This window comes from Scyliorhinus torazame, chromosome 4 (genome assembly GCF_047496885.1).
Source record: "Scyliorhinus torazame isolate Kashiwa2021f chromosome 4, sScyTor2.1, whole genome shotgun sequence".
NCBI lineage: Eukaryota > Metazoa > Chordata > Chondrichthyes > Carcharhiniformes > Scyliorhinidae > Scyliorhinus > Scyliorhinus torazame.
Window position 1 is genome coordinate 49,880,817 of NC_092710.1, and position 15,370 is coordinate 49,896,186.

At 44.5% G+C, this 15,370-nt stretch overlaps 2 non-coding genes across 2 annotated transcripts; both read right to left on the reverse strand.

The window, feature by feature from the left end:
* Nucleotides 1–11,000: 11,000 nt before the first annotated feature.
* Nucleotides 11,001–11,074, reverse strand: trnat-agu (transfer RNA threonine (anticodon AGU)). The gene has a single exon. It is a non-coding gene; the product is annotated as a tRNA-Thr (tRNA).
* Nucleotides 11,075–12,666: 1,592 nt separating this feature from the next.
* trnat-agu (transfer RNA threonine (anticodon AGU)) lies at nucleotides 12,667–12,740 on the reverse strand. Its single transcript has one exon. It is a non-coding gene; the product is annotated as a tRNA-Thr (tRNA).
* Between the last annotated feature and the right edge of the window lie 2,630 nt (nucleotides 12,741–15,370).

A 15,370-nucleotide genomic window follows, 5' to 3' on the forward strand; every position in this document is an offset into this window, starting at 1 on the left:
GCAAGTATGGGGGTGTTACATTCTGATTGGCAAGGGACCAAAATACCCTGTTGCAACAGCTCTTGGGTTAATTTGTCTATAGACGGAGCAGCTTGGGATTTCAGGGGGTATTGCCGAATGGAAGGTAGCTTTACATGATCCTTAATCGTTACCTTTATAGGTGTAACATTTGTCTTTCCCACTTGTGATGGGTATTTCGCCCAGACCTGTGGATTGACATATTCCAAAACATCATGTCCCCAGTGATGCTGCAGTCGAGTGTTAATTGTTTCAGGGACCTCAAAATATTTTATGGCAGTGCCGTCCGGCATGACTTGAAGTGCGTACTCTGTTGGATCCGAATGATCCACTGCCCTCCTTACCATTTGCCCCAGATCCCTGGCATGGTACTGGTCGTGGACCTGACGTGTAATATGAGGGCTTACCGAAGCTGACTGTGGCCATAAATGTGGTGGTATTGTAACAAAATCGGCTGTACCTTCTTTTCCCGTGACTGTGGCTGTACCTTTGACTGGCCATTCGGTCCCAATTAATGGCCGGTATTTGTCCTCCAACTCCCTGTTTTGTCCGGTTCTGTCATAGGCCAGGGTAACGTGATGCAGTGACTGTTCAATGTCTAATGTCCACCACTGGGGGTGATAGAAATATAGCACTGTTGTCTCATCCTCCATGATTGGACCGTTACCCCTTCGTCTCCGTACTCTAGCTGCAGCTGGAAGATACACAGTAAATCTCGGGCCAACAAATTACTGTCCAATCCAGTAGTCACTACAAACTGATGATCTGCAGACTTATTCTCGCAAGTGACTGTCACAGGTTCAGAAATAGGATACTCACACACCTGTCCTTGGAACCCCGACAATTGCTGCGTGTGGTCGGATAATGGTAGTCGAAGTTCTGATTGCACAGAAGACATGCCTGCTCCAGTGTCGATTACAAATGAGTGACGTTAATCTCCAATCTGCAGAGAGATAATAGGTTCCCTGTCTGATTGGAGAGTCCTTATGACTAAATTAGCTAGTCAATCCTGTGTTGGGAAAGGGTTTGCCTGGGAGAAGTCAGTGTATCTCGTCTGTCCTCCCCTTGGTGGGTACCCCCTCCTTTGGGTGGGATAATCTCCTTCTGCTGCCTGTCTTTTAAAGGGGCATTCCTGTTGCCAGTGATCTGCACGGCCGCAATTAAAACACGCATTGCTCCCTCTATATCTGCCCCGTCCTCTTCTCCCAGTAGACTAATGGCCCCTCAGAGGGGGCGTCGGTTGTAAAGCTGTTGGTGCATACGGTGGGCCATAAAAAGGAGCTGAGGGTCCCTTTGGGTGGGTTTGATATCCTCCCCCTCGCTGATCCACCCACCCAGAGTCACAATATTGGGGCTCCTGCTGGTAAACTACCATTTCTGCCGCTTGTTGGGGTCGCAGATCATCCTTTTTCATTACATACTCAGTCTTAACCTTTGTAACCGAGCCTCCTTCCTGGCCTACACTCTCCTTCCAATAAAATCTGACTGCCCTTGCCATCTGGGAAGGGTCGTTCTCTGTCCAATTCATGTTATTACATTTCACAGCAGTAGCCACAGAAGGTGGTAGGAAATGCATTAACATAGCACAATATTGAGGGGAATTCTGACCATTTTGATATGGCAAGTCGCCTGACTGCCCACGGTAGATTTCATTAAAACGCTCCAGAAATTCCTCTGGCTCTTCAGTCTTCTTAGGTTTTCGGTCTAAGATAGCAGAAATATTTATGGGCTTTTGAAATGTGTTATTCAACGCATTCAGGATCTGTGTCCGTCTATCGTCGCCTAACGCATGGGCTTGCTGAAGTGCGGCGTGGCTAGCATAATTCAGGTGATTGGTATCTTCCTAATCGGCAACTGTCTCCGAGTCCCACCAGGGGGCACTCTAGCTATTTCCTCTTCCAAGACTTCGACGTCCCTCCCTGTCACTAGAGGGAGTTCTTTCTCTTCAAAATCATCTGTTGCAGCTCCCTTTGTTCTCAAAATTTGCAGTTTCCCCTTGGTTTGGAGGGATTTAGGTGGTATGCTTAATTGTTTCTGGTTAGGACCAAGCCCTTCTCTCGCTGTCCGAGATCTGGTCCTAGAGCTAACTGGGCTTGCGGAACAGAGCTCCTCTTTCTCTACTGATCGTGAAGATGGTAAATCGGGACCCACACTATCAACCAAAAAGGGCTGGAGTTACTGGCATGATTAGAATCTGGGGAGCAGTGACTGGATATAAATTATTATACTCTGGTGGTTCTGGAATTAGTGCAGACAATGCTACAGGTGCAGTCAAAACTTTTACTGACATTTTTAAATTATTGAATTAATCATTTTCTGTCAATTCAAGGCCAGCCATTGAACTACGTAGCTCATCTTTTGTTTGACCCGAGCCTTTCCTGTCTCTACTTGCGCGTTTTTTTTTCTTGGCAAAACGATTGAAAAGGTTCTAACAGTGTTCTTTTAAAACTTAAAAATGTTTGAAAATTCAAATTGAATTATTGCAACTTGCAAGCTTAGCTCTGATCTCAACTCAGAACTAAATTTACGAATTGCTTAACACAACTTGTATAACATTTACAACTTAATTAATTCTTTATCTTAACAATTTTTCTTGAAACGAGTTTTTCTTACATTCACAAAAATGTTGGCAAAGTCAACTATCATCTCCAGATTTACACTTTTTAAAATGGTGTCAATGATCTTCTTTAAGTTTCTATTAATTCACAAATAAAATGAGATAAACATTATTTCAAGTAAGTAAAACTTCAGGTTCTGGCAATTTCAATCAATTGCTTTCGAAAATAATAACTTTTATCAAAGAGGTGGAGAAACCCACTGGTTTCCTTTAATTAATTCAAAACGTAACTTTGCTGGAGTTCACTGACTCAAAGGAAAGGTATCCGGTTACACTATAGGCTGCTGCTGTTATCTCAAGGCCTGAGTGAGAAGCACTGTCTGTCGTCTTTAATTTTGGCTGCTGCTGTTAACCCTTTGAGAGACTTCTGCTTCAACCAATATGCAGCATTCCCCACAATCTCAACTAGTCCTCAGAACTGCGCCCTTCGCCACTACAGCCCAAGGGTACAATTTTTTAGCTTAATCAACTATAGATTTAAAACACTCACACATGGAATTGAATCATCTTCAGATTTAAAAACACTTATACTTGACTGACCCTTCACTACTGAAGTCACATCAGCCATAAAAACACTTATACTTGACTGAACCTCCATCTACTGAAGTCACATCAGCCATAAAAATACTTATGCTTGACTGAATCTCCATCTACTGAAGTCACATCAGCCATAAAAACACTTATACTTGGAATTGAATCATCTTTTAGATGTCCCATCAACCCAAAACCTAACCCAAGCCGAATCAACAATATGAAATCCCATCAATTAAATTTCTCATCCCCAGACTGACCTTTGATTTCATCGAGACGATCTTTCTGTACCAACCGCGAGTGACCAGACTAATCAGACGATAAGAAGAGGGGAACAATCAATGCGCGGTCATTTTCCAGCTGTACATTGTGGGCCCTTTTTCCCCATCCTCCTGTTCATAATCAGTCAAATTCTGATTTCGCAGTTGGTCAGAACCGTCTTGAGAAATCCCGGGTTTCGGCACTAATTGTCAAATCCCAAATTTCTTTACCCGTCAGTCTGGCCTCAATAAAAGTCGAGATGGATATGCAGGTACAGCATTAGTTATTTTATTTGGCTTGCAAGCTTGATTCATCTCAGAGGCATAAGACACATCCAGTCTACTACACCCCGGAAAGCGAATGAACAAAGATACAAAGGGATCTCTGCAAATCAATTCAAATGGTATCAAGTTTCACCTACACGATTCCCATAGGTCATCCTATACCCCTCCTGACCTAGTAAGACATTCTGATTGGCTCATTTCCAATCCCTTCCACTGGCCCCTATTACCCAGCATCATTTTCTCCTCCTTTGGTGAACAATTGTTCAATATAAAAGCAAATTACTGCGGATGTGAAATCTGAAAGAAAAAGGAGAAAATATGGAAAATCTCAGCGGTTCTGGCAGCATCTGTGAAGAGAGAACTGAGCAATTTTTTCGACTCAGGGTCACTCTTAGGCAGAGCAAATCAGTTAATCATTCAATCGTTCCACTCTGTTGTCGTTGCTATACTTTTAAAATGTTCCTCCAGGTTTTCTTGAGGTAAATCCTATTATGCATTCAAAGGAAAATACCATGGATGCTGCAAATCTGCAAGAGAAACTAAAAGTGAGAGGGTAAAATCTTTCCAAATCTGAGGATATCCGTGGTGCCAGACACAGAGTTAAAGTTTCAAATGCGCGTGATCCTTCTACAAGGCTGAAGCGAGGAGGAAATGCGATGGTGTAGGTGAGCAAAATTGAAGATGAGCGGAAAATGGGAGTTTAAAGGTTTGAAAAAAGTGCTTCAGCACACAAGTAAAAGCGAGCTTGAAGGTTTGCGTTGCAGGGATTGTGCCAACAACTGCTGCATTCACCATGAAATGTTGAGCATTACTCCAGCTGTTAATTTCCATTGAAGGGACTGCTGAGAGTTGAACTCAGGACCTCCTGTCTATTAGACAGGCACTTTAACCATCTAAGCCACAGCACCAGCATTTAAGCTTAGCGTGGAAGTTTAGAACAGATTTCAATCATTTTGATTCAACATCAGTTTTCCTGACATCTCATACGGGCCTTCCGAGTGCAAATTAAAATATTAATTGGCACTGGTCTTTGAAACTGTAAAATTGCATTTATTACTGGAAATGCTGGATTTGCAGCAGTGTTGCATGGGATAAGTAAACAAACAGGAAATGATTGGTCGAACTGGGAAGTGAGTGAACATGACCAGAAATCTATTGTGGTTTAATACAGGACAATGTCAGGAGAGAGTTTTAACATGAACTGAAAATGTAGCAAACTTCTTGACAATTCTCCATGGCTGTTGCTCTTTAGCAAAGATGATATTGTCACCGCTCTTCCATTTTCCTTGACCCGTTCTGCATTCTTTCTGTCATGATATTCAAACACACACATCATGATAGACACACCAACAGACAAATCAGAACACACAACACCACAACCAATGACAGAAAGATATAAAAGCACAGACACGACCCCCGGTGGTCAGTATTAGCTGCAGAGGAGAACCAGGACACATCTGTTACCAAACACACTCAGGGAGACAGCACGTGCAGAGTATCCAGAACGAACTGTATTATAAGAGTTAAAATAAAATAGAGTTGTACCACATACAACTGTGTTGGCTCATCTGTGCACCAGAGCACCCAACACCACATGGTACAGGAGTGGATCGATACCTGCCGGCATACCTCAGTGTACAGAGACAACCAGCAGTGCCCAGGCAAAATGATAGAGCTCCCGGTTCCGCAGCTGCTCCAGTGCCACGGCGACCTCCGCGAAAACTGGCGGCGATTCCGGCAATGGTTCGAATTGTTCCTGGTGGCAGCTGAACTCCAAGACCTGGATGATAGCGAAAAAATTGAATTTCTCCTCACCATCGCCGGTGCAAGGGCAAGAGAAATATTCACAAGGTTCAGGTTCTTCAGGAGGCAGCAAAGGTACGATTACCAGGCAGTCCTGGACAAATTCTCCAAGTACTGTGAAGAAAACGCAATCCAATCGGCAAATAAAGGTAAGAAAAGCTGCAGTACTCACCTCGTGGCTGGGATCCCGGAGCCCGAATTCCCAGAGGCCGAAATCCCGGGCCTGAGAGAGGGCTGGGTCGAGGTCGGCGGCCATCTTGCTAAAGGTATCACGCTAGCACAGTTGCGCGAGCAGTGCGCAGAACCGGAAGTATCGTTTGCGCATGCGCGAGATGCTGCGCATGCGCAGTCAAGAAAACGGCCATCGGTAAAGGAACAGCGATCTGAGCATGCGCAGTCGCTTCCTACGTGCTACATACCGAGCGTCAGGATGTTAGAGGCCCCAGACTGCACCAATTTAAAGGGGAAACGTCCCAAATCCAATTTAAAAGGGAAACGTCCCAAATCAAAAAAACAAAAATCTGTTAAAGCTGTAAAACAACCTTCCCTCACCTGGAATGACAGCACAGTGCCGCAAATTGACCCAGGAGATGAATTTGACCTCCGAAGAACCCTCCGACAAGCAGTTACCTACGCACAAGCCGATGATTCCGACCTCGAATACTTCGATGACGATCTTTACAGTGTTTCCGGACCTCGCGAGCCCAATGATAGCTCCGTGGTCCTATACGACTATGACTCGGACGAACCTTTCGTGTTGCACATTGGCGGCCCCCACATTGAATCCGACGCAGATGCGGATTCATTTTTCGGATTTGAGGATCTTCAATCCAGCAGATATGACGTTCCAACTTATCAGTACCGGATGATGCTGCAGCCTGACATTAACAGACAGGGAGCGGTGCAAGCACACGGAGAGCGCCCTGCTGCCACACAGAGCGTGGTCCACGTCCCGCTCAACGTTCCCGACTCTATGAAAGAAGACATGCAAGACTCCAGAGCGCAGTCCTCGCATGAACCAGAAGTGACTCCAGTGTCACAAGCCTCCACAGCAAGCTCGTGGACAGACTCCACAATTGCAGAAATGCAAGACTCCAGAGTGCAGTCCTTGCACGGACAAGAAGTGACTCCAGTGTCACAAGCCTCCACAGAGAGCTCGTGGACAGCCTCCACGATAGAAGCAATGCAAGACTCCAGAGCGCAGTCCTTGCACGAACAAGAAGTGACTCCAGTGTCACAAGCCTCCACAGAGAGCTCGTGGACAGCCTCCACGATAGAAGCAACGCAAGACTCCAGAGCGCAGTCCTTGCACGAACAAGAAGTGACTCCAGTGTCACAAGCCTCCACAGAGAGCTCGTGGACAGCCTCCACGATAGAAGCAACGCAAGACTCCAATGTGCAGTCCTTGCAGGAACAAGACCATGAGGGTCTAGCAACCTCTCCTGACCAACCAGCGGTAGATGATGCAAGTCTGCCATGCTCACGTGAACAGCAAGAAGGCTATAACAGCCTACCATGCTCCACTACACAGCAGCATGACCATGAAGGTCTCTCATGCTACAATGAAGGGCACAGCGCTGATGACTGTTCAAGCCCAACTGAAGACAAGCCAAAGGAATCGCCTCGTCCAAGCCCGAAGAAAAAAGGTTTATGCGCTGACCTTCAGGATCATTATAGCCGAACAGAGATTAATAATGCTGCACGGCCACAGAAGGATGCTGAGGATTTGCTAAAGAAATTTATTGAATGTTTAACTTGCAAGGAGCAGACTGAGAATTGCCAGTGTTTTAGTACGGATCGAAAAAATGGACAAGACATTGATCCTCAGGTAATGGAAATAACACAACCTGAATCATATCTACAGCAGGGACAAATGTCTCCCTTCAACACAACGCCGCAAAATCCCAACTTCGGAGACCAGCAGTTAGTCAGTAATGACTCTTCAAACCTTGAGGGGAACATTAATTGCATTGAACCTATACACACTCCACTGATAAATGAGCAGAACATTGGAGCAAGAATCCTGAGGACACCGACATCGAGTAGCCAGATAACGAATTTAAAACCCACAGCAGTTTCAAGTGAACCAAGTGTGCTTTCCACTAATGGTGAAGATGCAGATAAGGTCGACCCGATTATCCATTGTACCACACTAACCCCAGTGATTAAGCAGTTATGTATGGGGAGTATAATGTGGGCAATTGAGAACAGTAAAAGAGAGACTGTGACCATGCCAGTCCCAGCAAAATCAGACCCAGAGACCATGAAGGCATGTACATTAGACAAAGATACATATGAGGTACCTGAGAAGAAAAGTGAAACGGAATGTTCTTTGGAAAATAGTACAATGTCGATAGAAACATTGGATCCTATATTCGAGACCATACATATGGGAGAATTTGGGGGTAATAAACAAGGTTCTGCAATGTCTGGGGGAAGATTTAAAATTCCAAAGAAGAAAAGCCCAAATGAAGGACAACGGCAAGACAATGACAGTCCACCGACATGGTGTGCACCACCAGATGAAAACTCTGACAATTTATCCAACCCTAGTGAACAGCAAGCTGCTAATGAGGATCTATCCACGGGATGTGAGACGAGTGACGACAGCATCCCACTTCCCATGCAAAAGGTGCAAGGTGACAGACCTCGCCTAGTGCGTACCGAGGCACTCGACGATCACGGTGGGACCACTGACGACTGCGGTGGCGGCGCACCGCTTCCACCCTCGATGGCTCGAGCCTCTCCACTGGTTGGTGCATTCCTGCATGTTCCGACTCCAGAAGTGCAGCTTCAGGGAATCTCGGCTGCCTCCAGTGAACCTGTTGGGACTCCGGACGGGGGGCATCGACGGAAGGCAGACCGGACTCCAGATGGGGAGCAGCCAAGCGCCGACTCTGATTTGCGCACGCCAGACCTTGCTCCGGACGGGCGGTGTCGCGGCCTCGGTGATGGCACGCTCAGGGTGACGGCGGATGCCACGGCGACAGGGAATGGATCACGTGGCAGTCCCACTGGGTCGGCAGTGGCAACCAGCACCGGCGGTCCAAGATGGACACACCAATTCGCGCCATCGCCAGACGTTGATGCGAGCAACAATTCTCTCTCCAAGGCGACATGCTTCGACGTTTCTCTGCGGAGTCGCCCTTCCGGCACAGCAGGTGGCCGGAACCAGCGTGCACGGTCTCGGCCAACTTCCACATCTGGCACAGTCATCGCCTTGCATGACATTAGTGATGGTGCTACTTCGATGGCAACGACCCATCGGCTACAAGATGCCGTCCACCACAAACATAAAAAGAAAAAAGACTCCACCTTGTTCCTGGCATGCAGGGCGGATGGATTGGTGCGTAGGCGCAATCAGCGAGCTTTGCGCCGCCTTCCACGCTCGCAACTGAACCGTACGCACACGCCGGATCCTCCACTGGTTCCCAAGGATGACTTCGTGGAGATGCCACGGATCATGCCCCTTCCATCGCCACCAGAACCAAACCACAGCCAAAGCACCACTAACAAAGATGTTGAATGTTATATTTGCACGAATGAAAAAACCAAGCACTGCACGAAGTACAACAAATGGTAAAGTAGAGACTTCGGCAACAGCATCACCTGCCAACAGTCCAAGGTGAACCAGTGTGACCCCAAATCTCCACAGCTGAACCGGCTTGAGGACCAGCCCATTCTTGAGGCGGTCACCCATTAGACTGGACTTATAACGCTGTTCATACGTTCAAAAAGTCAAACACTTCTGTATTATAACCTGTTGTTGTTTATTGTTCCAGATATCGTCTGACCAGACCAATGTTCACGTTTTTTTTTTCTCTCGTATCCAAGTTTTGTTATGGTACAACCTTGTTAGTGTGACGCACCCGACATCGCCCCATGTAAATAGTTACGTCATATACACACGCTGTACACAACACACACACACACTCTTAGATGCATTCACGACACAATTATATTTATAACCACGTAGGCACATATCTTTGTAAAAAGGGGGGATGTCATGATATTCAAACACACACATCATGATAGACACACCAACAGACAAATCAGAACACACAACACCACAACCAATGACAGAAAGGTATAAAAGCACAGACACGACCCCCGGTGGTCAGTATTAGCTGCAGAGGAGAACCAGGACACATCTGTTACCAAACACACTCAGGGAGACAGCACGTGCAGAGTATCCAGAACGAACTGTATTATAAGAGTTAAAATAAAATAGAGTTGTACCACATACAACTGTGTTGGCTCATCTGTGCACCAGAGCACCCAACACCACATTTTCTTTGTCTTTTTTGTTGTTCATTGGGAAGCAAACATCTTGAGCCAAAGTAAGAGCCCTGATAGGGACTTGAACGCTGGACCCTCATATTAAAAGTCTGAAGCTCTACCGAATGAGCTACCAAGGCCTAATCTTTGCTGGTTCTCATAATTTACTTCAACGTCTCATGAGGGATGTTTTGAATTTCCTTCTTTGGTGATGCAGCCTCTCCAGCTCATTTTACTCGCAGGCATTGCAGCAGCCTCCGTTTGGCTTCCTTTCACAAATTCTTCAGCTTGCACCAACTACTCGCTTCTTACCAGTGACTTGTGATGTGACATCAGTTGTTACCCCCGGACCTGCACTGTCACTTCAAGGCTTTGAAGATTACGTTTAATTCGGTGAAATATAAGTGGAAAGCTACAAAGACACAGATTGTATTGTGAGAGAGAGTAAACGGTGTCATCTGGCGTTTGTTGTGGCGGAGTGTGAATGCAAGTAAGGTTAACCAGTCAAGTTGCAAAGTGACAAAATCTCAAAGTTTTTGGGTGGAAATAGATTTGTCAGCACCAAATCTTCATGCAAAACGGACCGCTATTTCTCCCGCCCGAATTGTTCTTGCTAACGTACAGCAACAGAAATTGTTCAATATTAAAGCAAATTACTGCGGATGTGAAATCTCAAAGAAAAAGGGGAAAAGATGGAAAATCTCAGCGGTTCTGGCGGCATCTGGGAAGAGAGAACTGAGCAATTTTTTCGACTCAGGGTCACTCTTCGGCAGAGCAAATCAGTTAATCATTCAATCGTTACACTCTGTTGTCGTTGCTATACTATTAAAATGTTCCTCCAGGTTTTCTTGAGGTAAATCCTATTATGCATTCAAAGGAAAATACCGCGGATGCTGCAAATCTGCAAGAGAAACTAAAAGTGAGAGGATAAAATCTTTAAAATTCTGAAGTTATATGTGGTGCCAGACACAGAGTTAAAGTTTCAAATGCGCGATATCCTTCTACAAGGCTGAAGCGAGGAGGAAATGCGATGGTGTAGGTGAGCAAAATTGAAGATGAGCGGAAAATGTGAGTTTAAAGGTTTGAAAAAATTGCTTCTGCACACAAGGGAAAGCAAGCTTTAAGGTTTGCATTGCAGGGATTGTGCCAACATTTTCTGCATTCACAATGAAATGTTGAGCATCACTCCAGGTGTTAATTTCCATTGAAGGCACTGCTGAGATTTGAACTCAGGATCTCCTATTTACTAGACAGGCGCTTTAACCATCTAAGCCACAGCACCACCATGCAAGCTTAGTGTGCAAGTTTAGAACAGATTTCAATCATTTTGATTCAACATCAGTTTTCTTGCCATCTCATACGGGCCTTCCGAGTGCAAATTAAAATATTCAGTAGCACTGGTCTTTGAAACTGTAAAATTGCATTTATTACTGAAAATGCTGGATTTGTAGCAGTTCTGCATGGGATAAGTAAACAAACAGGAAATGATTGGTCGAACTGGGAAGTGAGTGAACATGACCAGAAATCTATTGTGGTATAATACAGGACAATGTCAGGAGAGAATTTTAACATTAACTGAAAATGATGCAAACTTCTTGACAATTCTCCATGGCTGTTGCTCTTTAGCAAAGATGATATTGTCACCGTTCTTCCATTTTCCCTGACCCGTTCTGCATTCTTTCTTCTTCTTTTTTGTTGTTCATTGGGAAGCAAACGTCTTGAGCCAAAGTAAGAGCCCTGATAGGGACTTGAACGCTGGACCCTCATATTAAAAGTCTGAAGCTCTACCGAATGAGCTACCAAGGCCCAATCTTTGCTGGTTCTCATAATTTACTTCAACGTCTCATGAGGGATGTTTTGAATTTCCTTCTTTGGTGATGCAGCCTCTCCAGCTCATTTTACTCGCAGGCAGAGCAGCAGCCTTCGTTTGGCTTCCTTTCACAAATTCTTCAGCTTGCACCAACTACTCGCTTCTTACCAGTGACTTGTGATGTGACAACAGTTGTTACCCCCGGTCCTGCACTGTCACTTCAAGGCTTTGAAGATTACGTTTAATTCGGTGAAATATAAGTGGGAAGCTACAAAGACACAGATTGTATTGTGAGAGAGAGTAAAGGGTGTCATCTGGTGTTTGTTGTGGCAGAGTGTGAATGCAAGTAAGGTTAACCGGTCAAGTTGCAAAGTGTCAAAATCTCAAAGTTTTTGGGTGGGAATAGATTTGTCAGCACCAAATCTTCATGCAAAACGGACCGCTATTTCTCCCGCCCGAATTGTTCTTGCTAACGTACAGCAACAGAAATTGTTCAATATAAAAGCAAATTACTGCGGATGTGAAATCTCAAAGAAAAAGGGGAAAAGATGGAAATTCTCAGCGGTTCTGGCGGCATCTGGGAAGAGAGAACTGAGCAATTTTTCCGACTCAGGGTGACTCTGCGGCAGAGCAAATCAGTTAATCTTTCAATCGTTACACTCTGTTGTCGTTGCTATACTTTTAAAATGTTCCTCCAGGTTTTCTTGAGGTAAATCCTGTCATGCATTCAAAGGAAAATACCGTGGATGCTGCAAATCTGCAAGAGAAACTAAAAGTGAGAGGATAAAATCTTTAAAATTCTGAGGTTATCCGTGGTGCCAGACACAGAGTTAAAGTTTCAAATGCGCGATATCCTTCTACAAGGCTGAAGCGAGTAGGGAATGCGATGGTGTAGGTGAGCAAAATTGAAGATGAGCGGAAAATGTGAGTTTAAAGGTTTGAAAAAATTGCTTCAGCACACAAGGGAAAACAAGCTTTGAGGGTGGCGTTGCAGGGATTGTGCCAACATTTTCTGCATTTACCATGAAATGTCATGCATTACTCCAACTGTTAATTTCCATTGAAGGCACTGCTGAGATTTGAACTCAGGATCTCCTGTTTACTAGACAGGCGCTTTAACCATCTAAGCGACAGCACCAGCATGCAAGCTTAGCGTGCAAGTTTAGAACAGATTTCAATCATTTTGATTCAACATCAGTTTTCCTGACATCTCATACGGGCCTTCCGAGTGCAAATTAAAATATTCATTGGCACTGGTCTTTGAAACTGTAAAATTGCATTTATTACTGGAAATGCTGGATTTGTAGCAGTTCTGCATGGGATAAGTAAACAAACAGGAAATGATTGGTCGAACTGGGAAGTGAGTGAACATGACCAGAAATCTATTGTGGTATAATACAGGACAATGTCAGGAGAGAGTTTTAACATGAACTGAAAATGAAGCAAACTTCTAGACAATTCTCCATGGCTGTTGCACTTTAGCAAAGATGATATTGTCACCGTTCTTCCATTTTCCCTGACCCGTTCTGCATTCTTTCTTCTTCTTTTTTGTTGTTCATTGGGAAGCAAACGTCTTGAGCCAAAGTAAGAGCCCTGATAGGGACTTGAACGCTGGACCCTCATGTTAAAAGTCTGAAGCTCTACCGAATGAGTTACCAAGGACTAATCTTTGCTGGTTCTCATAATTTACTTCAACGTCTCATGAGGGATGTTTTGAATTTCCTTCTTTGGTGATGCAGCCTCTCCAGCTCATTTTACTCGCAGGCATTGCAGCAGCCTCCGTTTGGCTTCCTTTCACAAATTCTTCAGCTTGCACCAACTACTCGCTTCTTACCAGTGACTTGTGATGTGACATCAGTTGTTACCCCCGGACCTGCACTGTCACTTCAAGGCTTTGAAGATTACGTTTAATTCGGTGAAATATAAGTGGAAAGCTACAAAGACACAGATTGTATTGTGAGAGAGAGTAAAGGGTGTCATCTGGTGTTTGTTGTGGCAGAGTGTGAATGCAAGTAAAGTTAACCGGTCAAGTTGCAAAGTGTCAAAATCTCAAAGTTTTTGGGTGGAAATAGATTTGTCAGCACCAAATCTTCATGCAAAACGGACCGCTATTTCTCCCGCCCGAATTGTTCTTGCTAACGTACAGCAACAGAAATTGTTCAATATTAGAGCAAATTACTGCGGATGTGAAATCTCAAAGAAAAAGGGGAAAAGATGGAAAATCTCAGCGGTTCTGGCGGCATCTGGGAAGAGAGAACTGAGCAATTCTTTGAAGTCAGGGTCACTCTTAGGCAGAGCAAATCAGTTAATCATTCAATCGTTACACTCTGTTGTCGTTGCTATACTTTTAAAATGTTCCTCCAGGTTTTCTTGAGGTAAATCCTATTCTGGACTCAAAGGAAAATACCGCGGATGCTGCAAATCTGCCAGAGAAACTAAAAGTGAGAGGATAAAATCTTTAAAATTCTGAGGTTATCCGTGGTGCCAGATACAGAGTTAAAGTTTCAAATGCGCGATATCCTTCTACAAGGCTGAAGTGAGGAGGAAATGCGATGGTGTAGGTGAGCAAAATTGAAGATGAGGGAAAATGTGAGTTTAAAGGTTTGAAAAAATTGCTTTAGAACACAAGGGAATGCTAGCTTTAAGGTTCGCGTTGCAGGGATTGTGCCAACATTTTCTGCATTTACCATGAAATGTTCAGCATCACTCCAGCCGTTAATTTCCATTGAAGGCACTGCTGAGATTTGTACTCAGGATTTCCTGTTTACTAGACAGGCACTCTAACCATCTAAGCCACAGCAGCAGCATGCACGCTTAGCGTGCAAGTTTAGAACATATTTCAGTCATTTTGATGCAACATCAGTTATCCTGTCTTCTCATACGGTCCTTGCGAGTGCAAATTAAAATATTCATTGGCACTGGTCTTTGAAACTGTAAAATTGCACTTATTACTGGAAATGCTGGATTTGTAGCAGTTCTGCATGGGATTAGTAAACAAACAGGAAATGATTGGTCGAACTGGGAAGTGAGTGAACATGACCAGAAATGTATTGTGGTATAATACAGGACAATGTCAGGAGAGAATTTTAACATGAAGTGAAAATGATGCAAACTTCTTGACAATTCTCCATGGCTGTTGCTCTTTAGCAAAGATGATATTGTCACCGTTCTTCCATTTTCCCTGACCCATTCTGCATTCTTTATTCATCTTTTTTGTTGTTCATTGGGAAGCAAACGCCTTGAGCCAAAGTAAGAGCCCTGATAGGGCCTTGAACGCTGGACCCTCATATTAAAAGTCTGAAGCTCTACCGAATGAGCTACCACGGCCGAATCTTTGCTGGTTCTGATAATTTACTTCAACGTCGCATGAGGGAAGTTTTGAATTTCCTTCTTTGGTGATGCAGCCTCTCCAGCTCATTTTACTCGCAGGCTTAGCAGCAGCCTCCGTTTGGCTTGTTTTCACAAATTCTTCAGCTTGCACCAACTTATCGCTTCTTACCAGTGACTTGTGATGTGACATCAGTTGTTACCCCCGGTCCTGCACTGTCACTTCAAGGCTTTGAAGATTACGTTTAATTCGGTGAAATATAAGTGGGAAGCTACAAAGACACAGATTGTATTGTAAGAGAGAGTAAACGGTGTCATCTGGCGTTTGTTGTGGCGGAGTGTGAATGCAAGTAAGGTTAACCAGTCAAGTTGCAAAGTGACAAAATCTCAAAGTTTTTGGGTGGAAATAGATTTGTCAGCACCAAATCTTCATGCAAAACG